Source organism: Crocuta crocuta, unplaced genomic scaffold (genome assembly GCF_008692635.1).
Source record: "Crocuta crocuta isolate KB4526 unplaced genomic scaffold, BGI_CrCroc_1.0 scaffold323, whole genome shotgun sequence".
NCBI classification, from domain to species: domain Eukaryota; kingdom Metazoa; phylum Chordata; class Mammalia; order Carnivora; family Hyaenidae; genus Crocuta; species Crocuta crocuta.
Window position 1 is genome coordinate 2,245,156 of NW_027536465.1, and position 11,193 is coordinate 2,256,348.

Below are 11,193 nucleotides of genomic sequence, written 5' to 3' on the forward strand. Positions count from 1 at the left end.
CCGACACCGTCCATCCTTCAGGGACCCCTGGACCTGTCGGGGCCAGCTCAGCCTCCGACACCAGGGAATCATCTTGAGACAAGTATGAATCCCAGGAGTGCATACATTGATTGGCTAATGTATGGTTTTCCCTTTTACAGTCTTTCTCAGTATTTGTAGGGAGATAGTTTAGAATTCTTGTACTGATTTAAGATTTTCACCTAAGAGGGAGGCCGAGTTCAAGAATTAGTTTCTCTATATTTTCACTACCCTTGTTACAGAAGAAGATCTTTCTAATAATTGTGTTTGGCGATTGTGGAATTAGTGCAAAGAATGAAAAGAATACAAACTTTACAGCCAGAAACCTGGGGTCAGGTTCTATAAAAAGGAAAAATGACATCATGTCTGTTGTTTCATTGTTGAATTCTAAGTGAGGGGCTCTAAATACTAAGATCAAATCAACTTGAAGGCTGTGCATAGGGATGTTTTCAAGAGAGAATGGTGATGATCTAACACAGGAAAGTACATTTTCTTCAAGCTGTTTTGTTCAAGAATACAAAAACCAAGCAAGATTTCAAAAGCTGAGTATACACTTGGATGCGTAGCAGCTTACTAGCAAGGAGAGGAGCGAAGACAGAATAACAGTATACAACCACTCCTAACTGACATTACAACAGCCTGCTAAACATTCGGAGGAAACAGTAGGTAACAAAGAGGATGACTTTTAAACCAAATTATAGGCTTGCAGTTTTATCAGTGTTGGGAAGGAAAACATTCTTCCTCTACTCTTCAATTTCTTCCAGTGGATTTAGAATGCAGTCTACATGAAACATATTAACAGGAGGGAAAAAAAAAAACCCCAAAGTTTTACTACATGCCCATGGAGGCCCAATAATAAAATTGAGACCTGAAGAAATGATCAAGGCAGGATATTTTTATACTTTTAGACAAACAGACAATAAATCAGTGAGGAATTGACGGAACAAAGAAAACTTAACTTTGGGAGTTTCAATTAGTAAGGAACTCTAAACAGAATTTGGGCTGGGGGAGTAAATTAGCAAAAAGTAACAAATGTTGTTTATGCAGCCTTCTTAGCTCTAAACTTTCTACCTCTGATGAAAAGGACATCTCTGTCCCTCCTGCTATGAGAGGTTACCTTTCACATGGGAGATTTATTTCCTGCTTTCACGGAAGACAGAGGAGGGGCTGAGTGTCCTTCTTGTGCAGGCTGTCTCTTAAGTAAGTTTTATTTAAAACAGTATGTTGAGGCACCCGGGAGGCTCAGTCAATTAAGCATCCAGCTTCGGCTCAGGTCATGATCTCATAGTCCGTGAGTTCGAGCCCCACGTCAAGCTCTCTGCTAACAGCTCAGAGCCTGGAGCCTGCTTCAGATTCTGTTTCTCCCTCTCTCTATACTCCTCTCCTGCTTGCACTGTGTGTGTCTCTCTCTCTCAAAAAAAAATAAATAAAATAATATGTCAAAGTGGTAGTCTACCCTTGGTTCCTATATAAGCTATGAGGTGGTACAGAGTAAATAAACTTACTGACGAGGTGATTCACACTAGATTAAGATGCTTATCATGTTGATAAGGAAAAAGGACAGGGGTAGAACAATTGTTTTTGGCTTAGCTGGAAAGCAGCAGCCTTAAGAACCCATGATCTTTATCTATCAGTCAAATTAATGGGAATTACCTCAAGATACTTACTCTGACACGCAGACTATTTAAAGCTGAAAACAAACAAGGTCTGAACCACTCAGGAAGAAACTTTGACCTTCCCTTAACTGCCTAAGAATTTAGATAGAGGACCTTCTCCAGGAAAAGAGCGATCACCATAGATAACTCCAGGGTAATATGAGCTAGGGGCGGTAGACAGAGAGAAATTTAACAAAATTTGTTTTTGTTAAAGTTCCTCTATGTCCCATTGCTTCTGTGTGGCTCAGCAAACTTTTTTTTTTTTTTTTTACCAAATATTTCCTCCCTTTCATCTTCCAAACCCCACTCCCCTCTCCTAAAGTTTAAGGTGACATATACATCTCATTCTGCCTGACTGTCTTTGGAGTTTCCATGTCTCTGTGGATTTCCTGGACATATGTAATTAAATGTTATTTTCTTTTTTTTTTTTTAATAGTTTATTGTCAAATTAGTTTCCACATAACACTCAGTGNTTAAATGTTATTTTCTCCTCTTACTCTGTTTTATGTTAATTAAATTTTTACCAGGAGGAAGAACCTTAAAGGGTAGAGAAAAATTTTCCTCCTAACAGAATTTTGTAGTTGCATGTTTAGTTTCATTACTTTCAACATTAATAGAGAACTTTTCCTGTCACTTTTGGGAGAAACTACCACTTTTCTAGTTGACAAAGGAGCTATAGTATCTACTCCTTAATCCTGCTTTTTTTTGTCACTAGATCCTTGGAATACAGAGAAGATTTTTTTTAGCAGGTTCCCTAAAACCTGTGGTCCTTTCCACTTTCCAAACTACTTCTGTCATTTAGGCCCCCTGAATAGTCTTATTAACTTTAATCCTATTAGGCCTTATTAGGCCAAGATAGTCTCTTTTTTTTTTTTGTTAACCTTTATTTATTTTTGAGAGACAGAGAGAGACAGAGAATGAGCAGGGGAGGGGCAGAGAGAGAGGGAGACACAGAATCTGAAGCAGGCTCCAGGCTCTGATCTTTCAGCACTGAGCCTGCCACGGGGATGGAACCCATGAACCGTGAGATCATGACCTGAGCCGAGGTCAGTTGCTTAACCAACTGAACCACTCCAGGTGCCCCAAGATAGTCTCTGTAAATGGATTATCATCATTTTCTATGGCTCAGGTGGATTATCTGTACACATCCCAGGATATTTATCAGAACAAGGGATATATTTCTGTTGGATCTCCCAGCTCTAGAACTTAGATTGCTTATTTCAGTTTTGTCTGATCTACTAGAAAAGTCCTTATTATATTATGAATTAGAAGAAATACTGATGCAGACTATTGAACCCTTAAAAGTTACAGTGGGTCCTAAAACCCAACCAGCAACAAAATCTGATTCCTTCAGTAACCCAAAACAAAAAGCCACATGTGGCTTAGAATAAATTGTGCAGGATCTAAAATCAAGAAGTTTGAACATATCTTAGATAAGCCTGTTTAATACCCCTATCCACTAACAAAGACACTTCATGGATAGAGCTACTCTTGTTCTGGATCTCAGGGTTGTGAATAAGATTATCTCTTGCATTTTAATAGATGCTTTCCTATCAAAAATTACTATTTCCTCCTCCTACTTCATATTCTATTTGTTTCATGATAGTAGAGCTCCATTCTACTTCCATTATAATTCCTGTGTGTGAAAAGTTTGCTTTCACTTAGGAACAGCAACAGTCCACTTACGTAGCCATACCTCAGTTTGCATCACCTGCACATACCTCTCGGGTCATAAATCAAGATGAATGGATAAAGAAGATGTAAGATTAGATAGATAGATAGATAGATAGATAGATTACTCAATGATCCAAAAGATGTAAGATTCTATATCTATATATTAAGATATAGATAGATAGATAGATAGATTACTTGACGATCCAAAAGAATGAAATCTTGTCATCTGCAACAGCGTGGATGGAACTAGAGTGTATTATGCTAAGTGAAATAAGTCGGTCAGAGAAAGAAAAATACCATATGACTTCACTCATACATGGAATTTAAGAAACAAAACAGATGAACACAGGAGAAGGGAAAGAAAAATAAAGTAAGATAAAAACAGAGAGGGAGGCAAACCATAAGAGATTCTTAAATAGAACAGACTGAGAACTGTTGAAGGGGAGGTGGGTGGGAAGATGGGCTAAATGGGTGATGGGCATTAAGGGGGGCACTTGTTGGGATGAGCACTAGCTGTCATATGTAAGAGATGAATCACTAAATTCTCGTCCTGAAACCAGCACTACAGTGTATATTAACTAACCTGAATTTAAATACAATCTTGGAAAGAAAAAAAAGAAGACTCAAACCATCATTTGAAGTAAATCCTACTCTTTTTCAATATATGGATGATTTAATACTTTGCTTATCCTCTAGAAAACTGTCACTAGAAGATTCTCTTTATCTTCCTCAAGAACTTGCCTCAAAATCTTATCCTGATTCCAATGTACAACTTTTCTAATATTAGACTTATTTTGGGTGTAGCATCTCTAAGACAATCAGATACCAACAGACCAATAATGGGGCATCTACTTTTTCTCAACCAACTTCCAAGAAAGAATATAGGATATTTTGGACAGTGGTAAGATATTGTCATCTATATCCCCTGCATTTCTCTGAAATAGCCTCCCGCTATTCCCTGGCCAAAATTGAGGTGGAATTTCCTTTACTCTAGGATTCCACTCCTGATGCCACCTCTCTGCCTAAAGGAATCAACTTTCCTTCCTAAACCATCACTCTGGGGCTTCAGGACTACCTAATGGTGAATAAAAACATTTAGAATTTTCCCTATTGCCAATTGGGACTGGACCTCTTTCTTCCCCACTACCATCTCTTTTTTAAAGCATTTCCTTGAGAAATCTAATATTTGTGAATCCTTCTTCTGTCCCTTTGACATCTATGTAAATGTTTTTAAAAGCTAAATAGACTTCTTGCCCAAATTACAACTCAGGAATATTTTTCTTAAGGGCCTTAGACCATCTCTTTGAAATATAAACAATAAGAAAGATAGTATCACCATTTTCTTGTCACTATGGGTATTTGGCTTAGTGCCTTGCTCAAAACTGTAACCATCTGCCTGTCATAGAGATACCAGATTATTATTATTCCTTCACACAAAGAGAGATAGCTAATACAGATGGCTACTCCAATGGCTAGATAAATTTTGTATGAAATAGAAAAGAATCTATGTGCTATCAAGTCCTCTTCCATGAGGTCAATTGCCATTATTCTTGGGAACATGTTTCTAAAGGATTGTATCTGCTTAGCTGTATAAAAATCCCTTCTGTGGATTAACTATGACTTGCTGGGGAAGTATGATTAAAAATAAAATCTGTTCCTAACCCAGAAAAATCTCTCCACAAAGGAAAAAGAGAAACAAAACCATTTCATTATTGAATAAACATTAAGCCAGAATGTGATGTGGTGAATACATTTCTCCTGAGTTCCTGTCAATCGTATCAGTCACGTCATATTTACATGACAATGTAGATCCTTCAACAATTTTTACGTTTTCCCCAGTAATGTTTCTCAGATGCATGATACAAAGACATCTACATACAGCCATTATGTAGTCTTTCGGGAAGCAGTTTTGCAACCTAGTGAGAGCCGCCGGTTGGAGATGGATTCTTACCCTCTACAGACACCAGGGGGTAAGGGCACTTGTCTTGAGGACTGTATTTCAAAGAGATGGTTCCCAGGTGCTTGAGAAAGAGATTCCTGGGTCTTAAAACTGTCAAGAGACATACTCGGCTTTTCAAGATGATGCTGGCAGACTGGGTCTGGAGACCTAGAGGGCGTCCCATAGGATTAGCCAAGAGGGTCTTTGGCTTCAAGAAGGATAGAACTCAAATGTGAGCCAGGAGGAGGTGAAAGAGCTTTTTGAAGGTATAGACAGAGCAGATACAGATGGACCATCTGGGAGACTCGGAAAGGAAATGACCATGAGTCTCATCTTTGATCAGGGCCTGGGGGGTTATTGAGGATGGAGGTCTGGTGTATGTGTCCTCTCAGGCATCAGGAACCAGTTAGAACAAAGACAAGGGCCCAGCTGTCATTCCTTAGGGCCAGGGGGCCTTGGCATTGAGATGTCTAGTGCTGGTGGTCTGGAATACACATATGATGGCTTTTTCCAGTCATTCTTGCTTGGTCCTTCCTTAGATGTAACTTATTCTAGGGAAGTCATTAACTCCTGTCTCTTTCAAGGAGGACATACTTCTTTGCATTCTGAGGCATGTGTAGAGTGCAGATCCTAGCAAGAATAGAAGCAGGACAAGGAGCAAAAAGATTTTTATAGAGTCTTTCAGTTTTCCTGTCTCAAAAAGATGTACATACATTTCAATAAGATGAGGACGAACTTACTAGTTTTCTAAGGTAAATATTCCAAGGTGGGGGGGAGGTCTTTTCCCTTATTTTCACCAAGGCCAATTAATCCTTCTATTTTTAACTTGTATTTGCTCTTACAGATGCACTTGGTACACTGGCTTATGCTTATTCAAAGTAAAGCTGGAAAATGGCGAAGGCGGGTGGGAGGTACAGGCTTCCAGTTTTGGCCTGAATAAGTCCCAGCCAAAGTGAAAGGCCCAACACAGGGAATATAGTCCATGGTGTTGTAATCACCTGTCGTGACAGGTGTTAGCTACACTTGTGGTGAGCACAGCCTAACATTGTAGGGGCCCAGGGCAGGCCACCCCAAAATGTACCACAATGGCATATTGATTATATTGAATCAAAGCTACTTGGGAAACAGTCATTGTCAGGACACTCAGATGCTCCTCTGTCCCTCTGAAAGCAGGAAACAAATCTCCTATATGGAAAAGTACCCTCCCTGTACTAAGAAGAGAAAAGACACCTGAGGCCTCCTGGGTGGCTCAGTTGGTTAAGTGTCCAACTTCGGCTCAGGTCATGATCTCATGGTTTCTGAGCTTGAACCCCACTTTGGGCTCTACATTGACAGTACATGGGATTCTCTGTCTCTCTGCCCCTCACTCACTTGCACCCTCTCTCTCTCTCAACAATACATTTAAAAAATTAAAAAAAAAAGAGGGTTAGAAAAAAGAAAGAAAGAAAAAAGACACTCTATCATCTGAGAAAAGGACTTTAAAATTGGGAAAGCTGTAGAAATAAACTTTGTTACTTTTTTTTTTTTACTAATTTACTACCTCAGCCCAAATTCCACTTAGAATTCCTTACTCATTACTGCTCCTATATACCTGTTTTCCTTTTCCCGTAAATTCCTCCCAAATGGATCGCCTCTTTTTTTCAATATATAAAAACTGCCTGCCTTGGTCATTTCTTTAGGCCTCAATTTCATTATTGGACCTCTGTGCACCCATAAGAAAACTGTTCGTTTTCCCCTCTTGTTAATCTGTCTCGTGTAAACTGAATTCTTAGTCCAGCTAGAAGAAGTTGAAGGGCAGAGGAAGATTTCTCTCCCCCACTGCAATGTGCAAATGTGTCTGATCAGTATGTTGTATACCTGAAGCTAAGGTAACATTGTGTGTCAACTTTACCTCAATTTTTTTAAAAAGAGTAAAATTTGTGGATATTGTAGACTTGGCAATAGAACTTAAATAAATTCAGTAGTATTTTTTTTTTTTTTAAAGTAAAAGTGGGATGCCTGGGGGGGCTCAGTCAGTTAAACATCTGACTCTAGACTTTGGCTCAGGTCATGATCTCACAGTTCTTGAGTTCAAGTCCCACGTCGGGCTCTGCACTGACACTGTGGAGCCTACTTGGGATTCTCTCTCTTTCCTTCTCTTTCTGCCCCAGTCCCACTCTCTCTCTTAAAATAAATAAATAAAGTTTTAAAAAAAAGTCAAACTATTTTCTGTCTTTTCTGATATGAAGAACAAAGGCAAAAGGAAATACAGATAAAATGAAATTTCCTTATAACTTGCAGCTCCTGGACAAATACTTGTGACAGGTAGAGTTTGACATTCTTCCTACTGTCTTAAGGTTAATACCTTGTTAGAGGCAAAAACAACCTTAACTTGACAACAGTCCTGGAAGTCTTCTTTAACATATGAAAATCCTTTGGGAAATTTCCTTTGTCTTTACTCGTCCCAAATTAAAAGTATATAATCAATCACTCCTCCCAACCCCAGTGAAGCTCTTTCTGCCCACAGCTCTTATCCCTGTGCTTTAATAAAACCACCTTTTTTGCACCAAAAAACATCCTAAGAATTCTTTCTTGACCGTTTGCTCATGGACCCCACATCAAATCACATCATTTCCCACATTTTGTGGAGAGGACTCTGAGTTGGCAGGATTTAAAATCTCCTTTCACTATCAAAAATCCCCTCTTTATCTGGGCATTTGTCTCAGGAAACACACATTCAGCTTTATTAGAAACTGCTAGTCAGGGGGCGCCTGGGTGGCTCAGTGGGTTGGGCGTCCGACTTTGGCTCAGGTCATGATCTCACGGTTTGTGGGGTTCGAGTCCCGCGTCGGGCTCTGTGCTGACAGCTAGCTCAGAGCCTGGAGCCTGTTTCAGGTTCTGTGTCTCCGTCTGTCTCTGACCCTCCCCTGCTCACACTGTCTCTCTCCCTCTCTCAGAAATAAAAAGAAAGAAAGAAAGAAAGAAATTGCTAGACAGTTTTCAAAAGAGGCAGTGTAATTTTAGGATTAAAAGGCAAGAACGAGGAAAGGGTGAACGGACAGGATTAGAATTGGCTGTTGGGACTGATGTGGGGTCACTGAGAACAGTGGTCAAGAAAGAATTCTTGAGATGTTTCTGGTACAAAAGTCCTGGGCCAGGACCCGTGGGTAGAAAGAGCTGCACTGGGATTGTGAGGTGCAATTGATGATATATTTTTCAGTAAGAGGCGCGTAGAGATGATGGAAGTCCCTAAAGGGATTTCCTTATGTTAAAGAAGACTTCCAGGATCCTGGGGTTCTGGCTGTTGTCAAGATAAGGTTGCTTCTAGTCTCTAGCAAAGCATTAACATTAAGGCAACTGTGAGTTCCTTGAGGCATATTACATTGTGCCTGTCTCTGGTATTAGTAGATGGCACGTTGTAAGGAAATTTAATTGTATCTACATTTCTCTTGCCTTGGTTCTCATCGGGAGGACTCCCCACCTGTCCCTGTGGGACTCAGGAAAAACAGACCAAGGCAGATTGAGCACTAGGTGTATGAAATTAGTTGACAATCCCATTACCCGGTTACTGTTAGTGATCCTACTTAAAGCTTCATGTCTAATAGAATAGGAAATAATAGGTTTTGCTATTCATGGATGGCTTTCTGCCTCCATGACCTCCTGAGATTTTTATTCACTCAGGAATTGCAAAGTTAAAATCACTTCTACTCACAAACTTATGTATAGCAGAAACTAGGGCCAAGGGGGTGGGAAATCCTCAGAGAATAGTGTGTAAGAATTAAGACACTTTCTAGAAATATCAGCAGAAGCCTGGCAGATCACTACTGATATGGATTATGAGCATCACAATAAGGGGACATATTGCTAATTCTAGATACTACTGAGTACAGAGAAATGTTTGGGTGTATGACTGATCCCTAAGTGGAAGCACACTTGGAGTTCCAGATATGGTGACTTAACCTGTCACAGTGGGTCAAGGCATGGGCCCAAAGAGTTGCCCTCAGGGGACAGTTCTTATGCATGAGTACTGATGAGGGAGCATAAGGCCAGTGGAAGGCAAAGGACAGTCACTGCCCCGGGTGGGATGTTTGATATCCCTTGGACAGGCCCCACTACCCCAAAACAGGAAAGGACAAAAACAAACAAAAAAACAAACAAAAACCCCAGTGGTTAAACTGATAAAAGTCTCCACCAGTTTACAAGAAAAAGGCAATCCCATCAATAGCCTAAAGTCCAGGAACTCCCTACTGTCTTAATGTTAATGCTTTGCTAAAAGGAAAAACAATCTTAGCTTGACAATAGCTAGGCCTTCTGTAAGTCTTTAGCATATGAAAGTCTCTTTGGAAACTTCCTTTTGACTCTACCTCTTCCAACCCCATAGTGTATAATGAGCCAGTCTTCACAACCCCAGTGCAGCTCTTTCTGCCCATGGGCCCTGTCCCTGTGCTTTAATAAAATCACCTTTTTGCACCAAAGATGTCTTTAAGAGCTCTTTCTTGGCTTTCAGCTCCGAACCTCCACAAACCCCTCATCACCCCAAAACCTCATCAGGTATAGTGTAAGCCCTGGCTTTTTTGTTTTTCTTTTTGGTAATGCAAATCCCTGACAGTTTAAGCTTTGGTTTGGAGAGGCGTTCTTTCAAAGAGAGATCCACTTCCAAGACGGCTTTCTAGAATAAGCACACTGCCAGCCACATGGTAAAGGGCCAGGCAGCCTCCAGCACTGACTCCTTTGTTTTAGAGATCTTTGGTGATTTCCTTAGCCGATATCTTGGGCTGCTTGTTTTTTTGCTTCCCATGCTTTAAATGTGTGCTCTTCAATTTTAAATTCACCAGCAAAGAGGGAGTCCCCAGACGCTGGGCACCCACCCTGTCCCTGATAAAAGCAGAACCCCAGGCCTCTGCTCTCTTTTTCTTCCCCACCCTTGACCTCACAATGTGACCTCAGAGGATTGTGTAATTTCCAGGTCTTGTAACAAATCTTTGTTTTCTCGGAGTTTCCTGATGATTGCTGCTGAAGGGTGTCTTGCAGTCGTAATAACCACAAAGGTTGGTCCAGCCCTACCCTTGGTTTGGAAAGGGTAGACATCTGTGGGGAGCTCCTGGGAGCCCAGATGAGGGTCCCCACGCATTCCTAGCCAATTGCAATACTATAGATGGCCCGAGACCATACAAACCCCTGGAACTTCCTGGTAATCACAAGATTCCCACCATGTAGGAGGGATTTGTCAGTACGAGACCTAGAATAACACACCTGTTCTTTTTTTTTTTTTTTTCTAGGAGAGAGAGAGAGACAGCGTGAGCAGGGGAGGGTCAGAGAGAGAGGGAGTCACAGACTGAAACAGGCTCCAGGCTCTGAGCTGGCAGTCAGCACAGAGCCCGACGCGGGGCTCGAACCCACGAACCGCGAGATCATGACCTGAGCGAAAGTCGGACGCTTAACCGACTAAGCCACCCAGGCGCCCCATAACACACCTGTCTAAAAGAGTAGGATCCTGTGGGATTGTTGTGTAGGTTATAGCCTAAAACCAAAATTGTCCCTCAAACCTTATCATATTGGAAAGGACTTGCTAGTCCAAATAGGGACAGTAGAGGGAGCATTTTCTCAGGGGATTGGATATGGCTGGAAAACAGCCTACAGGGATCCCAGAGCTGTAGGAGAATTCACGAATTATTCTAATACATAACCATCATCATCACAGGGCTTTTGCTTTTATTTAGGAAACGCTGTTGGATATTGGTTATGGAAGGCGAGGTCTTTGTGAACCAGTGTGCCAGCCTGTAAGGGGACCAGCTAATGGGGCCGAGGAGGAAATTGGGGGAGAGGTACCACCTGCATAAACGCTCATGGCCCTTCACAGGCAAACGTGCCAAAGATAACTCAGAGATACTTCTTCGTGGTGCATCTGGCTATAATTGGCCAGAAGAA